This window comes from Schistocerca gregaria, chromosome 1, assembly GCF_023897955.1.
Source record: "Schistocerca gregaria isolate iqSchGreg1 chromosome 1, iqSchGreg1.2, whole genome shotgun sequence".
Lineage (NCBI taxonomy): Eukaryota > Metazoa > Arthropoda > Insecta > Orthoptera > Acrididae > Schistocerca > Schistocerca gregaria.
In genome coordinates, this window is record NC_064920.1 from 510,825,656 (window position 1) to 510,844,888 (window position 19,233).

A 19,233-nucleotide genomic window follows, 5' to 3' on the forward strand; every position below is an offset into this window, starting at 1 on the left:
TATCAGTCCACCTAATTTTCAAAATTCATGTGTAGCACCACATCTCAAATGCTTCGATTATGCGCTGTTCCCGTTTTACAACTGTCCATGTTTCACTACCATACAATGCTGTAGTCCAGACGTACATTCTCAGAAATGTCTCCACAAAATAAAGACCTATGGTTGATACTAGTAGGCTTCTCTTAGCCATGAATGCCCTTTCTGAAATTGTTAGTCTGCATTTGATGTCCTCTTTCCACGTCCATCATTGGTTACTTTACTGACTAGGTAGCAGAACTTCATCTACTTCGTGACTATCAATCCTGATCTTATGTTCCTCGCGTTTCTTATTTCTGCTACTTCCCTTTACACTCGTCATTGAACGATTTACTCTCAATACATATTCTGTACTCATTAGATTGTTCAAACCGCTCAGCAAATCATATGATACTTCTTCACCCTCACTCAGAGTAGCAATGTCATCAGCAAGTTATCTCATAGATACCCTTTCACCTTTTTAATTCCACCCCTGTACCTTACTTTAATCTCCAACATTGTGTTTTCGAAGTACATATTCAACGGCAGTGGCGAAATACTACATCCTTGCCTTACACCCTTTTTAATCCGAGCACTTCGTTCTTGGTAGTCCACTCTTATTATTCCCTGTTTTCTCTGTACATGTTGTATATTACCCGTCTCTCCCTATAACTTACCCCTGCATTTTTCTTAAATATTCGAACATCTAGCCCAATTTTAAATTGTCAAAGGCTTTTTCCAGATTGACAAACCCTTTGGACGTGTCTTGATTATTCTTTAGACTTGCTTCCATTATCAATCGCAACACCATAATTTCCTCTCTCGTGCCTTCACCTTTTCTAAAGGCAAACAGATCGTCATGTAGCACATTTTCAATTTTTTTCCATTCTTCTGTATATTATTCTTGTCCACAAGTTGTGTGCATGAGCTGTTAAACTGATTGTGCGATAATTTTGGCACTTGTCACCTCTTGCAGTCTTCGAAATTGTATGGATGATGCTTTTCCGAAAGTGAGATGGCATGTCGGCATAATCATACATTCTACAAACCAACATGAATAGTCGTTTTGTTTTCACTGCCCCACTGATTTTAGAAATTCTGAGGGAATGTTAGCTATCCCTTCTGCCTTATTTAATAGTAAGTACTCCAAAGTTTTTTTAAATTCTGAATCGAATACTGGATCCCTTATCTTTTCTAAATCGACTCCTGTTTCCTCTTCTATCACGTCATGCGAATCATCCCCTTCATATAGGCTTTCAATATATTCTTTCCATCTATCCGCTTTCTCCTCTGCATTTAGCAGTGGAATTCCTGTTGCCCTCGTAATGTTACCACCCTTGCTTTTAATGTTACCAGAGGTTTTTTGGACTTCACTGAATGCTGAGTCTGTCCTTCTGACAATTATTTCTTTTTCGTTTGCTTAACATTTTTCATGCACCCATTTCGCCTTAACTTTCCTACACATCCAATTTATTTCATTCATCAGTGACTTGAATTTCTGTATTCCTGATTTCCCGGAAAATTTTTTACTTCCTCCTTTCATCGATTATATAAAGCCTCTTTTCTGTTACCCATGGTTTCTTCGCAGTTACCTTCTTGGTACCTATGTTTTTCTCTCCAGCTTCTGTGAAGACCCCTTTTAGAGGTGTCCATTCCTTTTCAACTGTATTGCCTACTGAGTTATTCCTTATTGCTGGATTGCCGATGACCTCAGCCGTTTGGTCTTATAGGAGCTTACCATGTACTGTGTATCTATACCCTTACAGATGTTCAAGCGTATTTCGTCTTTCCTCAGTACTTCTGTATCCCACTTCTTTGCGTATTGATTCTTTGTGAGTAATGTCTTAAACTTAGCCTAATCTTCATCAGTACGACATTGTGATCTGATCCTCGTTACGTCTTGCAATCTAGTACCTGATTTCGGGATCTTTGTCTGACCATGGCGTAATCTAAGTGAAATCTTCCCGTATCAGCCGGCCTTCTGCAAGTATACCTATTCTATGCACCTCTGGCTAACAACGCGGTCTAACGCGCTGCTTTCCGAGCGGGAAGGCTCGCCTGTCCCCGTCACGAATCCGCCAGGCGGATTAGTGTCGAGGTCCCGTGTGCCGGCAAGGCTGTGGATGGTTTTTAAGGCGGTTACCCACATGCCAAGGCGGATGCGGCCTGGTTCTCCTTATTCCGTCTCATTTACACTATGTCGACGATTGCTGCGCAAGCAGTCTTCACGTACACGTGGAACATAATTACTCTGACATGCAAACATTGGGGTTACATTCGTCTGGTATGAGACGTTCGCGGGGTTTGGGGTCCAGGGAGGGCCAAACCGCACAATGACACTGGGTTGGGTGGTGGGCGGCGGTGTGGTGGGGGGGCTGCTGTGGCCTGTTGTGGGGTTGTGAACTACTGAGGGCTACGCAAGACGAAGCCTCTCCGTCGTTTCTAGGTCCCAGGTTTCAATTCGCAATACACAGTATCTCCTCCTCTTGTGGTTCTTGCTTACATTAACTGAAACTTCACATAACTCAGTCTTTCATTCCTTTTCCCGAGCCCATATTCTCCTGTAACCTTTCATTCTTCTCCTTCCTCTACAGCTGCATTTCAGTCTCTCATGACTACGTACTGTATTACGCTTTCAGTATCCTCATATACTTTCTCTATTTCTTCATCTTCAGCTGGCGATGTCGGCATATATACTGAACTATCGTTGTCGGTGTTGGCTTGCTGTCGATTCTGATAAGCACAACCCTATCACTGAATTGTTCACAGTAAAACTGTCCTCTTTACCTCCCTATTCATAACGACTCCTACTCCCGTTAGACCATTTTCTGATGCTGTTGAAATTACCCTGTACTCATCTGACCAGAAATCTTTGTCTCCTTTCCATTTCACTTCACCGACCCATACTATATCTAGATTGAGCCTCTGTATTTCCGTTTTCAAATTTTATAGTTTCCCTACCACGTTCAAGCTTCTGACATGCCACGCCCCTATTCGTGGAAAGTTATCCTTCCTCTGATTATTCAATTTTTTTCTCATGCTGACCTCTCCCATGGCAGTCTCCTCCCTGAGATCCGAATGGGCGTCTATTCCGGAATCTTTTGCCAATGGAGATGCCATTATGACACTTTTCTGTTACATGCCACATGTCCTGTGGATAAACGCTACGTGTCTTTAAGGCATTATTTTCAAATGACTTCTACATCCTCATGCCAGTTTATCACTGATGATTCTTCCGCCTTCAGTGGCATTTTCCCACCTCTAGGACAAGAGCGTACCCTGAACCTCTGTCCGCTTCTCCGCTCTCTTTAACAAGGCAGTTGGCAAAGCGTGAGCTTCTTCTTATGCCGGAAGTCTTCGGCGGCCAATGCTGATAATTAATCAAAATTTCAGCACGGGTGGAATTCGAAGTCGGGACCGAGGACGTTTTGATTTCTAATCAAAGACGCTACCCATAGACCTCGGGCGAATCAATATAATAAAAGCCTATTTGTCGTCTGTAATTTAAATTAATGTTTACGTATTTATATGTCATAAAAAAGACATTACTGGCTATCGATAGCCGGACGAAATTAGATCGAAACAGACTGACGGCAAAAAAATTCACAACGCCAAGAAGAAGTTTGGCGACAAGCAAAATTTGGTACAATGTTCCTCCATCTGAAAGATGATGCTATTTAAATTTCAAGCCAGTCGCACAAGAGTCTAGCGCCACTGCGGCGATGGAAATCAGGTTTGTTTTAAATACCTCTGTAAAGGTCGTGAGCCTTAGTCACCTTTGAGATTGAGCGTGGTAAGTTGATGTTAGTCATGAACGTCCTGAAGAACACACAGACCCCATCAACGACACTTCATTTTGTGCGAGGACGTGCAATAGTGCCACCAGAAGCTGAAAAATCTTTCTGTTATATTTCAGAAAGACATGGAAGGAATGTGGCCACTCTACATGATTGCTGACAACGGTGATCACGAAAATGAACGTCTGCAAGAAGACCTGGCTCCGAAGGGCCAAGGGGCACGACCAAGAGGGAAGACTGTCGTATTTGGTGTATGGCTTTGGCGCTTAGTACTAAATGTGAAAATCTCATTCTGGAAACATCCCCCAGGCTGTGGGGAAGCCATGTCTCCGCAATATCCATTCTTTCAGGAGTGCTAGTTCTGCAAGGTTCGCAGGAGAGCTTCTGTAAAGTTTGGAAGGTAGGAGACGGATACTGGCAGAAATAAAACTGTGAGTACCGGGCGTGAGTCGTTCATCGGTGGCTCAGATGGTGGAACACTTGCCCGCGAAAGGCAAAGGTCCTGAGTTCGAGTCTCAGTCGGGCACACAGTTTTAATCTGCCAGGAAGTTTCATATCAGCGCACACTCCGCTGCAGAGTGAAAATCTCATTCTCTAACCATAAACATATTAAACTGTTCTTATACTTACCGACCAAGAGCTACAGACATGGAAATCCATCCGACAAGCTGATACAAGGCATCTCTATTACACAATACATGGACGTTTGCATTGATCATTCCCATTTGCTATGACTCATCTCGAGCTTACATTAAAGTGTGATCTTCATTCTTAATCACTTAAATATGTTACCCAGCCAAATGTATTCCCGAAATGTCATAGTTCTGTATTAACTGCTTTTTCGCTGTTGCGATACTTCTTCCGTTAGCGTAATTTCACAGAGTACCTTGGCAACGGTTGTATTAGATGTAGGTATACCTTTGATTTTCATGTTTCACTAACAGGGGGTATATCTATACATAATATAGCCGTGAAAGCAGGGTAAATGCGCGGTAACATCAATTGGGCTCAGCTGCTCGTAATTCCAATCTCCCTCCTGCCGAGCATCAGAGTAATGCTGCGAGCATCAAGTCATGAATGTAGCGGACTATGGTACAAAGATGTAAACCGTGTGACAAACGGAAGTTTGGGTAGGTCTGGGAGGAGTGAAGGATAGCCGTAGTGTTAAAGGTGATAAGCGGGAAATCCAAATCAGATTTTTGCCGGCGTAATCTGTGGTCCAGGCGTAGCGTCTTTCATTAGTAATCAAACCGTTTTCAATCCCGAGTTTGAATCCCGTAACTGCTCAGATTTCGGTTAGTAATTGGCACTGGCAGCCGAAGACTTCCGGCATGAGAAGTCACTCTCATTCTGCCAACGGCCTTGTCAAAGAGGTTGGAGGAGCGGACAAGGCTCAAGGCACTCTCTTGTTCTAGGGGCAGGAAACTGCCACTGAAGGCGGAAAGCACAGCAGTGATTATGATGCAGTAGGCAATGGAAACCTCTTCATAAGACACGTAACGTGTATCCATAGGACACGTGGATTGCAATTGAAAAAGTGTCATGGCGGTCTCTCCATTGGCAAAAGATTTCGGAATCTCTGGGAGGGTATTGCAAAGGGGGAGGTAACCATGAGGATAAGACTGAATAATCAACGCAACGATATTGTTCTACGATTTGGGGCGTGGAATGTCAGAAGCCTGAATGTGATAGGGAAACTAGAAAATCTGAAAAGGGAAATGCAGAGGCTCAAGCTAGACATAATAGGGATCAGTGAAGCAAAATGGAAAGGATTTGTGGACAGATGAGTGTAAGGTAATATAAATGAGAGCAGAAAATGGCATAACGATAGTAGGATTCGTTATGAATAGGATGGTAGGGCAGAGAGTGTGTAATTCTGGACATTTCAGTGACAGGGTTGTTCTTATCAGAATCGACAGCAAAGACGCCGACAACGATTGTTCAGGTATACATGTGTACATGTCGACGTCGCAAGCTTAAGATGAAGAGCAAGTACATGAAGATATTGTAAGGGTAACCCAATACGTAAAGGACGATGAAAATTCAATAGTCATATGGGACCGGAATGCAGTTGTAGGGGAAGAAGTAGACGGAAAGATTACAGGAGAATAAGGGCTTGCGACAAGGAATGGAAGAGGAGAAAGACTAATGGATTTCAGTAATAAATTTCATAGTAATAGCGAATACTCTGGTCAAGATTCACAAGAGGACGAGGAACACCCGAGAAAGACCGGGAAATACAGGAACATTTCAGATGGGTTACATCATGGTCTGAGAGAGATTCCGAAATAAGATACTGGATTGTTATGCGTATCCAGGAGCAATTGTAGACTAGGCACACAATACAGTACTGATGAAAAGTAGGCTGAAGTTTAAGGGATTACTCAGGAAAAATCAATAGGCAAAGAAATGGGATACAGAAGTACTAAGGAATGTAGAGATATGCTTCAAGTTCTCTAAGACTAAATAGAGCAATAAGGAATAGCTCAGCAGGCAGTATAGATGAGGAGGAATGGACATCTCTAAAACGTTGGGAGGAAACACATAGGTACACAGAAGGTAACTGCGAAGTAACCTTTGCTAACACAGGAAATGCTTCAGTTGATCGATGAGAGAAGGAGGTACAAAAATGTTCAGGGAAACGTAGAAATGCGGAAGTACAAGTCTCTGTGAAGTAAATTAAATAGGAAGCGCTGAGAGGCTAAGACGAAATGGCTGCAGGAAGAATGTGAAGAAATTGGAAAAGCAATGATTGTGTGACAGACTCAGCGTAGAGGAAAGTCAAATCAACATTCGGTGGCATTAAAAGCAAAGGTCGTAATAATAAGAGTGCAATGGGAATTCCGTTGTTAAATGCAGAGGAGAGAAAGGATATGTGGAAACAGTAGGTTGAAAGCATGTATGAGGGGGAAGATTCATCTGATGTGATAGAAGAAGAAAAAAGAGACGATTTAGAAGAGATATTGCATCCAGTATTAGAATCAGAATCTAAAAGAGCTTTGGAGCACTTAACTTCAAATAAGGCAGAAGCGATAGATAACATTCCATCAGAATTTGTAAAATCATTGGGGGAAGTGGCAACAAAACGGCTGTCTATTTTGTTGTGTAGAATATATGAGTCTGGTGACTTAATGTCTGACGTTCGAAAATACGTCATGCACAAAAGTCCTAAGACTGCAAAAGATGCAAGTGTGAGAATTATCGCACAATCAGCTTAACACCTCATGCATCCAAACTGTGATATGACACAGAACAATGGGAAAGAAAATTGAGGATGTGCTAAATGACGATCAGTTCGGCATTACGATAGGTAATGGCACGAGAGAGGAAATTCTGACATTGCGGTTGATAATGGGAGAAAGACTAAAGATAAATGGAGATACGTTCACATTATTTGTCGGCATAGAAAAATCGTCTGACAATGTACTGGTGCAGGAAAAAGAAATTCTGGGAAAATAGGTGTAACCTGTAGGGAGAGACGGGTAATATACAATGTGTCACGAGCCAAGAGGGAATAATAAGTGTGGACGACCAAGAACGAAGTGCTCCGAATAAAATGGGTATAAGACCGGGATGTAGTTTTTCGGCCCAACTTTTAAATCTGTACATCCAAGAAGCAATGATGGAAATAAATGAAAGATTCCTAAGTAGATACAAAATTCAAGGTGAAAGGAAATCAGTGATACGAGTCGTTGGTGACATTGCTATCCTGAGTGAAAGAAAAGAAGAATTACGTGATCTGCTGAATGAGTACAGAATATGGACTGAGAGTAAATCGAAGGAAGACGGAAGTAAAGAGAAGTAGCAGACATGAGAACAGCGAGAAATTTAACATCAAGAATGATGGTCACGAAGTAGATGAAATTAAGGAATTCAGCTACCTAGACAGTAAAATAACAAACGAAGGATGGAGCAAGGAGGACGTAGAAAGCAATCAGTGGCAAAAATGGCGTTTCTAACCGAGTGAAGTCTACTATTATCAAACAGTGGCCGTAATTAACAACTAGCGCCTACACAGCAACATGGATAGCCACGGAGACAGGTACACAGACCTGTGAATTTAGTTAAGCCTTGCCCTAGATGTTTTGATCGACATAAAATACGGAATTGCCCATCACGTAACACAACGTATTACACGTGTAAAAAAATGGCAATGTCTAATCAGTTTGCTTGCAACACCACAAAAACGCCAATTCTGACCGCTCCCAGACAAAATAGACCTGTGCACTTGCAGCAAACGTTTTGTTTCCCAAACCTACAACAACTTTCAGTTGAATCAGGTGCCTCAGTAACAGATAGGCAAGCTTCGCACCACCCACTCACAGGAAAAGGCGCTTCAAGTCTTTGTCGCTTCCTACTGCTCCCTCCCATGAGACACACTATCTCCCACGGAACTTCTGTATGGCCTCCACCATGTGACGCTGCTACACTTGCTACACCCCACCATAGAATCTGGTGCCGCCAGTAGTTAGCAAATATCCTATTGCGCCGCATGATCCTGCTCTTTTCAGGGTTTAACACAACCGTGGGCGCGGGTGTGATCCAGGAACCCATTGGCTCTTATATGTACTTGATTGCAGTTGCCGTTGATTTGCAGCGCCGCCACGAGAACCAAATTCTTACGTGTTATACGCCCCGAGACTGTGCTTGTTTTCTTTCCCCTGATTCAAGGCCTCACGGGACCGCGTGGCTTTATCAACCGCCCGTTGGTGCCACCAGGGCAACCTAGAAGGAGCGGATGGATGATGCGACTCGCCCCCGCGTCTCCGCTCGCCGACCCGATGGACCTGTACTCGTCGTCGCCTTCGCCATCATCGCCCCAGGACACGCCCTCAGGCCTGGACATATACCCTGGCAGCAGTTTTTTTGGAGGATGTTCCTGTTGCCTTGCAAGCCATATGACGGGGAACGGTTGGGAGTACGCCTTCCTCCACAGTCACAAGTCCTGTCCACCTCTACGTCCAGCGTCTGCCTCACTCTCCGTTGTCGTTCGAAGCCTTCCCAGGCCGCCTATCAGGAGAGAGGCCAAAGACAGATTCGCAAGCAACACCCCACCACCTACACCCTCTCGACAGCCATTATTTAGATCGCCATCGCAGACCGGAGGGCCCATTTGCAGTTTCAGCCACTCAGAGTCAGTCAGTAGTAGCTTCAGTCTCAGTAAATATCCTAGTTCGCGTCTCTCAGTTCATATTATCGAGTAGTGAAGTGTTTACGGCAGGACGTGGACTTAACTAGCCGTGAGGCTGACATAGATTATTATGGAAGATCTTGTACCACAACAGCTTGCTTAAAGATAAGAACTCTGTTAATAAATGTGTGCAATTGTGTTGCAGAAAGACCCAAACCGCCCTCCAAGCAACATCTTCTTCGAGCTTCCCATGGTACCAGACTCTACAGTGGCAACGACAAACCAAGAATATTCGCATATGTAAGTAATTGGTACTATATCGATATATAAGGCATGCCAATGCAAAGATGTTCGCGCTCAATTAGTTTATACAGAATTAAATAAAAGCTTTTCTGTAATTTTCTCCGTGTTTCTCAAAAATATATTCCATTGTTATCATTTCGTCATTTTGTTAGTATTTTTATGGTAATACTGTTGCCGGATACGTATTATTCATTTATATCATTATCAGATACTTTTCTCTAGAAAAAAAAGTGAAACCTCCACTATCGACTATGTTTATGGTGATCAACACATGTATTTAACGACAATGGTGCCTTACTAACCAACATAGAGTGACAGTGGATTTTTTATTTAATGTTTTAGAAGTTTTGACATAATTTTACTCAACAGAAGACTAAAAATTGGACACATCATTTGGTGTAGCTCTCATAAGGTTTGGCATGTTGCAAGTGGTTGGTGATGAGGAGCACTGATGGAAATGGCTGTTAGTCTGCTCAACGCCACACTGGCAAAGAACTGAGTCCACAGAGAAACCCCAAGTCCGCAAATTAGTCTTGCATCTCGTTGTGTTTGATCGTAATCTACTGAGAGACCTCCATATTGACCACTTCTCCGAATATCCAGGAGGAAATTCTTCCTTTGGAGCCATCCATCCTCCCAAATACCGACTTTCTCCCGCTATCGCGTGATCCTTGCCGTATGTGGATTCTCGATGAGAGCATCAGTAGATGTCAAGAAGCTCTTTCTTGATTTCAGCCTAGGATGTGCGGGCTGACGACCATATAGTTTGTTGTGGCCCATCTTTTCTCATATCTCGCAGCTACCTCACGGCTGATTTCAGGAGGAGCCGTGCCAGCGAGGAGGTGGATTTTGTCCACAGGAGTAGGTCTTATGCAACCCGTGGTAATGGGCCACCAGAAGTATCAGAGGTATCAGAGACAGGGTGGATGTATAGAGGTGATTGTCGGTATGCTTTGACTTGCTCCAGGCATTTATATCTTACGAAACTTAATGAATATATTCATAAGCAACTACAAAAGTCACGATGTTCAACTTTAACTAACCTCTTCACACCTACATACCTAGTTCTGGTGATAGTATGCTTTACTCATGTTTCGAAACATAAGTGGTCTGTATGCTTTCATTCACGTTTGTAATAAGGTGTAATGAGAGTTGCAAAGAAATATAAGCATCTTATTTCTGCAAAAGGGAGATGGACCAAGGAAGCGGGATATTACTTCTTGAATGGCGAATTCTTTTAAACTTTCGCATAACTCTCTGACAAATGTGAAAAGTCAATTTTTCGTTCGTTCGTCTTGGTAAATGTTCACGAACACCACTGCAACATCACTAGACGAAGCGAAGTGTAGTCCCAGCCGTAGAGGGAACTAATTTTACCATGAGACTGTGTTCAGCCACGTCTCAGTTCAAGGTAGCGCCTGTCATTACCTTGAAGTGTAAGCACAGAAAGCGTTCTCGTTAAACGATGGCAGGGGCAGCTGCGACGGCTTGCTGTTAATGTTGTTAAATGTGTTGTCGATGACAGGGAGAAAGAGCGACAGTCCTCAGGAGAAGTTGACATAACATGAAAACAAACGTTAAATATCTGTAAGTCAATTGCTTCTAACTTAGTCTTGGAAGTATGTTAGTATTTGACTCAAGGAACAGAGTACACGTAATAAATATCCCGCAGATGATACGGATAAGTGAGTTACAAGGCGAAAAATTAGCAGTACTCCAAGAGGCGTCCAGTAAGTAATAAAACAACACCTTTTTCTAAGGCGATTCCTGGTAGAAATAAGCGGGGTTTGTTGTGGGACATCGTTGAATATTTCCTCTTCAACACCTGTAGTCTCATGAGGTTCGGATTGGTGGTGGCACTATACATAGTCTTCAAAGAGGTGTATAGGACGGAAGTGTGTTAGAAGCAGAGAACAGTCATTGAGTTTCTTTTGGCAAAAAGGCAGAGCATTGCGTGTACTCAAAGGCACTTGCAGAACGTCTATGGAGACCTGGCGGTGAACAACAAATTACATAGCTGTGACTCCTGCAATTTTCGAACGTGCCGACACTCTCATTCGGAGTGATCAACGGATCACAGTGAAACACCTCGCTTAGTTGGGGTAGACGAAAGTGTGTGCCTACTGGGTTCCTTGCCGCCTAATAGAAAACCATAAAGACCAATGAAGGACCATCTGCTGGAATTGTTCCCGCTTTACGAGGTTGAGCGCAGAAAATTTTTGTCGAAAATCGTCACAGGCGATGAAACAAAAGGTCATCACTTGGAAACGGAAGCAAAAGGGCAAACTATATAGTAGTGCAACAGCATGTCTCCTCCAAAGAAGAAGTTGAAAGCCGCACCATCAGGTGGTAATGTCATGAAGACGATCTTCTGGGACTTTCTTTCTTTCTTTTGCTTGTGCCGTGTTCCCGCAATGACGCATGGTCGGCATGGTTAATCGGATGCGGCAAGGTTAATTTAAGGGGTGGCCGGATGCACTTCCTGCCGCCACCCTATACTCCCCGGGACACAATGAGTGTACCAGAACTGTCTGTAGCTTGCGTAATCCATGGAATAGTGCGAATGTGTTCAGATTGTAAGGTGCCAGGCAAATCCAACACCTTCCATGAAAACCCTGACATGATAAGCAAATCCAGTAGTATGCCACATAGCTCCAAACAAATCATGACATTAAATTAATCAAAGTAATATGAGTAACGATTGAGCAAATGGAATACCACAGACTAACACAAGAATGCCTAAATGCATGTCATACCTTCCCACCGTGAGACAGACGCAGTTCCGAGGGGAGAAACGAGAACAGAAGCCGAGATCAGCACCGTGTTAAGCTAGAAGGCCCTACGATAAGGGACGGACTGGACACCCTAGTCGAGGATAATGTACGCCAACGCACAGAAAACCTAGGTCAGACTACAACAGAGGAGCAGGAAAGTACTGAGACAGTCGATGAGGATTTTAACTTGCGACTTCAAAACGTAGAACCCATAGTACAAGTAATCAGAGCTCCCTCGCCACAAGGAATGCGAGCAGAAACGTGTCACAGCACAGTTCAATGCAATCGATTGCGAACCAACACCTGGGCGACAACACACAGCGTAGGACGTCGGAACAAAACGCAATAGGACCCACCAATGTGGCAGAATTATTTCAAAAATAACAGAAACCATGACAAGGCAAAATAAAAACTTAGCGAACCCAAATCAAATTCAGAATGCAGAAACCACGAGAGAAATGCGTGAGATTAAAGAACAAAACAAAAAACTTCAGTTACACCTAAGTCATATTGAAGATGAGGCAAAAGAATCTCGAGAAGTGATAGGAAACTTAATAACAGGTCACAATCAATTGAGAACAGACATTAACAATGTACAAGCGGACGTACAGACATTGCATAATGACATTCAGAACGAGATCAAAACATTACGTAACAACACCCACGAAGAAGTCAAGAAACAAGAGAAACAGATAAAGGTAATTACTAGATAAGAAGCAGGTACAGCGCGTGCAATTGTTGAAAACAGTGTGCTACACAAACGTATCACAAAAGTAGCGCTGAAAAGATATGATAACCGCATAGTCAAAATAGAAGCGCAAATGAGGCGACAATTTCAGAAATTGCGAACAGAGTTGTTGCAAACCATTGAAGAGCGTAGTGAACAGGATCGAACAAGCACAGAGTCTGCAATCACATCCGTATCTGTAACAGCACAGGAAAAACAAGCAATTAACGAAGATATTACGCATTTGCGATTCCCATCACAGGAAGAAAATAACATACGTAAAATCAGACAGCCTGCACAGCAACAAAAACGTTTCGAAATGCTTGATGAACAAACGTCATCACAAACACATGCGGAACCACAAATGTATGTTTCAAGACAGTTTGGATCGTGCAATGAAGCAGCAAGGTTAGCCAGACAAGATACCCAACCAATACGTGACAATGGAAAGCTAGGTCGCGATGAGTACAGCGCAATGCATTCAACTACGCGTTCACAACCGATGGAAGAAAATTATTTCGTACCACTCCAACGATACTACGCAAGGGTAGGCGAAAGTTACAGCTGACAATATCCAATGGATCTACCACAACCGGGAAGAACGTCGGGAGAAATGATCAGAAACAAATGTGGCGAAGAATCGCGAATTTCATATGGAACTGTGACGAAGTACGACAATGAACATTTCCTCACAGTCAGAAAATTTCAACACTTTCGAGAAGGAAACTCATTACATCTACGAACTTTTATCGATCAATTCCGAGTAGGATTACCAGAACACAGGACGCTAGCACACGAATTAGACTTTATATGTGCACACATGTCAGGAACAGTCGCAGAAACCATGCAGAATGTTGCAGCGAGATGCCGATCGTACGAAGATTTCAGAGAAGTTACTCTCACGGTATTGGTCCAGCGAAGCACAGAACAGAGATAAGTACGAATTATTGCAGAACCCATATTTTGAAAGTTCAGGAGAGAAGAGTCCCGTGAAAATTTTCGAAATAATGCAAAGAAGAATCAATGCTTAGGTGTACCATACAGTGACGGAGAGTTGATTAAATTATGTGCGATGAAGCTACCATTGGAATACCAGCAATCATTAGTAGATCGCGGAGGCTATGACGTCGAAGCATTTAAACGTATTCTAAAGGAACTAGATTTCATATTTTCGGAAGATGACGCAAGAAAAAGACGAAGCGCACTTGAAAACGAAAGCAAATAGCAGTGGAATGCACAAGACACAGTGCGAAGAAACAATAATTACGAACCACTTGATAACTTCGCACCAAGAAACGACAATAGATTTCAACAAAGAACCGGTTATGGATTTAGAAGAGAATATAGCAATAACTGTAATTCACCCAGGAACGGCAAAACTATTACAGAGGGAATAACGACAACGGGAACGGGTACTGGAGAACGAAAAGACTGACAAATTTTCAACAAAGAAACCACTATCAACAAGCTGAACAAGAAAAGCGAATACAGATAGAAGAGGTGGAGGTAAGACCACCAAACCCCGATAAACGTGCGAATTGACAGCTAAGTGTCCATGCCAAAGAGAATGACACATTGACCCATGACAATTGCAGCACCTTGAACAGAGAAGTAAAAATCTTATCACGAGAAGAGAAGAAGGAAGAAACAAATCCGCTGGGACCAGATGAAAACGAAGACAAGAAAATAAGAATATCGTGTTGGGACGAAATTAATTGGGAGAATACTGACGAGGAAGGTGATTAACCAGAGGTATGCACAACGAATGTAGGAGGAAAGGACGAAGTAGTGAGTATTGCAGAGCTATTTGAGATGGAAACCAGGGAAAGCGGATTCAATGACGATAATGCACAGTCGACAGAAGTTGAAAATAAGTTATGAGTGGGCACACAACCCAACCTATATAATGAAGGAAGTTATGAAGCGATAATTAGAGCATTTAGATGCGATTATGTGGAAGTAGCGATGAAGAAGGAGAAGATAGATGAGGATGAGGAAAAAGTAGAGGATGTTGAAGAAAGCGTAAATGAAGGAAGAAGTAGAGAAGAGGAAATAAAAGAGAGAGAGTGTCATTGCAAGAAAGTGGTAGGGAGACACGATATAGAACAGACACCACCATGAATGTTAGAAGATGTCTGCGAGCCGTGTAACTGAGGCGGGACGTGGGGACCAGCCCGGTATGCACTAGGATGGATGTGGAAAACCACCTGAAAACCGCATCCATGCTGGGCAGCACACCAGCCTCCGTCGTTATGCCTCAAGGCGGATTCGATCTGGGGCCGGCGCGCCTACGCGTGTCCAGGAAGCAGTGCATTTACGCTCTCGGCTAACCTGGCAGGTGGCGATCTTCTGGGAATCTGAAGTGATTACTCTGTTTGATATACTCCCTCATAGCGTAATGATCAACTCCGAATTGTATTAGGCTACCTAGTAGTACCTACAGAAGTAGAGAAGATATAAAATATAGACTGGCAATGTCAAGGAAAGCGTTTCTGAAAAAGAGAAATTTGTTAACATCTATTATATTTAAGTGTCAGAAAGTTGTTTCTGAAAGTATTTGTATGGAGTGTAACCATGTATGGAAATGAAACATGGACACTAAATAGTTTGGACAAGAAGAGAATAGAAGATTTCGAAATGTGGTGCTACATAAGAATGCTGAAGATTAGATGGGTAGATCACATAACTAATGAGGAGGTATTGAATAGAATTCGGGAGAAGAGGAGTTTGTAGCACAACTTGACTAGGGGAGGGAACGGTTGGTAGGGCATGTTCTGACGCATCAAGGGATCACAAATTTAGCATTGGAGCGCAGCGTGGAGCGTAAAAATCGTAGAGGCAGACCAAGAGATGAATACACTAAGCAGATTCAGAAGGATGTAGGTTGCAGTAAGTACTGGGGAATGAAGAAGCATGCAGAGGATAGGGTAGCATGGAGAGCTGCATCAAACTAGTCTCAGGACTGAATACCACAACAACAACAACCTAAAAGAAATTGTAGAAACGACTTCAACGTGTTCGTTGCACAAGAGTGCAAATAAACATCTCCTTCATGACAAGCCAAGGCATCACACCAGTCTGCGTGCCCCATAGGAGACTACAAAACTTCACTCGACTGCTCTTCCTCATCTACACCAAAGCCCGGATCTTGCATCTTCCTATTTCCATCGCTCTGGCCCAATGGAAGATGCACTCCGCGACCAGCAGTACTCCGCTGCGGAAAGCCGTTGGCCCCGACATCCATCAGCGGACCAGTAAACTGGTACCAGGCCGTTGGTTCAAATGGCTCTGAGCACTATGGGATTCAACTGCTGTGGTTATCAGTCCCCTAGAACTTAGAACTACTTAAACCTAACTAACCTAAGGACATCACACACATCCATGCCCGAGGCAGGATTCGAACCTGCGACCGTAGCAGTCGCACGGTTCCGGACTGCGCGCCTAGAACTGCGAGACCACCGCTGCCGGTTACCAGGCCGTCTCAGTAAGTTGGAGTAAGGCCATCCGTGGAACGGAGATTATCTTCAGACAGACGGTTTTGTATCCAAAGAAGTTGGACATAATATGCTACATAGGAATCTTGAGTGGAACCAATCTGCTTTCAAGAAGAAAATGTGTTGCATTGCTTATTAAACGCTTGTCGTATGGCGAATACAAAGCACTATCAACTTTTAGGAAGCAGAAATACATTCATGATACCCACCTTGACTCGGAGGACAGCGAGTTAACTCTAGGGCAATCGGTTCTGTCTTTGGCATTTAGATTTAAATAAACAAAGTGACTCTGAGCACTATGAGACTTAACATCTGAGGTTATCAGTCCCCTAGACTTAGAACTACTTAAACCTTACTAACGACATTACACAAATCCATGCCCAAGGCCGGATTCGAACCTGTGACCGTAGCAGCAGCGCGGTTCCGGACTGAAACGCCTATAACCGCTCGGCCACAATGGCCGGCATTTAAATAATCAAGAGTAAACAAGTTATCACGTGCGAACGAAAAGTTTTAGTAAAAAAAAATCCACAGTACATTAATTTCTCATAAGAGAGTGAAGCACTAGGACTGTATATGCCTGTGGTTTAATCAGACGTATGTTTTTCGGGGTGTATATATCTTACACTGCGAATAAACGTCACAATGGAGGAATGCAAGAAATGTTGTCGGTTGTATTTTTACTTGACGTGGTGTGCAGGACATCGGCGTACCGAATTCTAGTACGTTAGCACTCCACTGATAAGTATACACCGGTGTTACCTCCCATCCCTGTTTCTCTGGCGAAAGCACGACGATGCTGCCACCTGTCTAGTTCTTCTGTGCGCTTCGTTCAGTGTTACTAGCAGGAATTACTGCTGGTGTTATCTAGACGTTTCTATCCTAGTGAGAAGCGTCTTTAGAAGTGAATTTGTGAGACTCTGTTGGTCAAGGTATGCCTGTCGTACACCGTCAATCACTGGTGTTGACGCGGATCCATCGAGGATATAGATTAAACATTTGTTTCCAGCATTCTGGTAATGAAATATTAACGAAGTAATACCATAAAGTAAGCAAACGACCTGACGTTCGCCAATGTGTGTTGCATTGGATAACTATGAAACGTGTTTGACGTATTAAGAACATTATTAGATCCCGTACTATCACAAAAGGCTGTCGGCAGTGCCTCTGGTAATAACTTGCTCTGAATCACATTAGCGAAATTGTGTGGTATCTGCTGGACATTGCATCAACAATCTGTCATATACGAATAATGAAACATGCCTGCATCAGTGTGAAAATTAATTTGAAACTCCTGTTGGATACATACGTGCTCATGTCCGGAATATAACTCAATAGGCTGATTCTGCGTTGTACGTTAGTTGTTATTTCAAACGCACTCTCTCTGCGTTCTCACTCCCTCGGCTGATGACGAGTTGATACAATAGCGGCCTGTGGACCGAAAACAACAGGAGGTGAATGAAGACCACATTCGATAGTGCTCTGGAATTCAGTTCTACAGAGGTATGTAGGCTCTGTACCAAGTCTCGTATACACTGAAGCGCCAAAGAAAGCGGTACAGACACGCGTATTCAAATACAGAGATGTAAACAGGCAGAACCTGGCGCTGCGCTGGACAACGCCTATACAAGACAAGATATGTTTTGCGCAGTTGTTAGATCGGTTACTACTGCTACATGGCCAGGTTCTCAAGATTTAAAAGACTTTGAACGTGAGGTTGTTGGCGCACGAGCGATGGAACTCAGCACCTCCGAGGAAGCGATGAAGTGGGGGTTTTCCCGTGCGACCATTTGACGAGTGCACCGTGAATATCAGGAATCCGACATCGCTGTGGCCGGAGAAAGATCCTGCGAGAACCTACGACAACTGAACAGGATCTTCGAACGTGACAGAAGTGCAATCCTTTCGCAAACTGCTGCAGATATGACTGTTGGGTCATCAACAAGTGTCAGCGTGCGAACTGTTCAACGAAACATCATCGATATGGGCTTTCGGAGGCGAGGCACACTCGTGTACCCTTGATTACTGCACGACACAAAGCTTCATGCCTCGCCTGGGCCCGTCAACACCGATATTGGACTGTTGGTAACTGGAAACATGTTGCCTGGATGGACCAGTCTCGTTTCCGATTCTATCGAGCGGATGGATATGTACGGCTGTGGAGACAACCTCACGAATCCATTTTGCTTTCCGACGGACTTGGGCTATTCCAGCAGCACATGGCGACAAACCACACGTCCAGAACTGTTAGAGCGTGGCCCCAGGATCACTGTTCTTAGTTCAAACACTTCCGCTGGTCACCAATCTCTCCAGGCATAAACAGTGATGAGCGCATCTGGGATGCCTTGCAACATTCTGTTCAAAAGAAATCTTCACCCCCTTTTACTCTTACGGAAATTATGGACAGCCCTGCAGGATTCATAATGTCCGTTCCCTCCAGCACTACTTCAGACATAAGTCGAGTCCATGCAACGTCGGGTTGTAACACCTCTACGATATTAGGCAGGTGTACAAGGTTTATTGACTCTTCAGTGTAGTGGCAACACTTGGCATCGGGCACAAGATAAAAGGCAGTATACTGCCCTTCGACACAGGTCTTGCCGCTCGCAAAGTACCATGGTGAAAGTCGTAGGTCCATCTGCCGTTGATGTCGGAGAGGAACGTCGGCTGCGCAGGCTTTTAACGTGAGCCGTGCCGCAGTTTACGGTGTATCATGTCTTGCTGTAGCCAAGTGCTGCTCTCGTGCGCATTGCTCGCCTGTAAGTACGCCGCAGCTGCTGCAGTGCCGCCTAATGAGACGTGGAGTGGAGCAGAGTGAGGTCACGTCACGGCTCGTGCGGCGCGTGCTGCAAAAGCCATATACACCAGCTGCCGTGCCGTACGTGGCCGCTGGCGTCAACATAAGCCAGCCGCTGCTCCTCGCCTCACGGTCCTCTCTCCACACAGAGGAACTCCGCACGTGCGTCGTAAACTTCGCAAAGAGTCTGGAAGC

At 43.9% G+C, this 19,233-nt stretch overlaps 1 long non-coding RNA gene across 1 annotated transcript in view; it reads right to left on the reverse strand.

Annotated features, from left to right (window-relative positions):
* LOC126274863 (uncharacterized) overlaps positions 1-18,988 on the reverse strand; it is a 66,356-nt gene extending 47,368 nt beyond the window's left edge. Inside the window, exons 1-2 of the long non-coding RNA XR_007550464.1 lie at positions 18,857-18,988; positions 17,551-17,672 (exon numbers count right to left, since the gene is read on the reverse strand). This is a non-coding gene — a long non-coding RNA (uncharacterized LOC126274863). The remainder of the gene's footprint in view (positions 1-17,550; positions 17,673-18,856) is intronic.
* Positions 18,989-19,233: the final 245 nt, after the last annotated feature.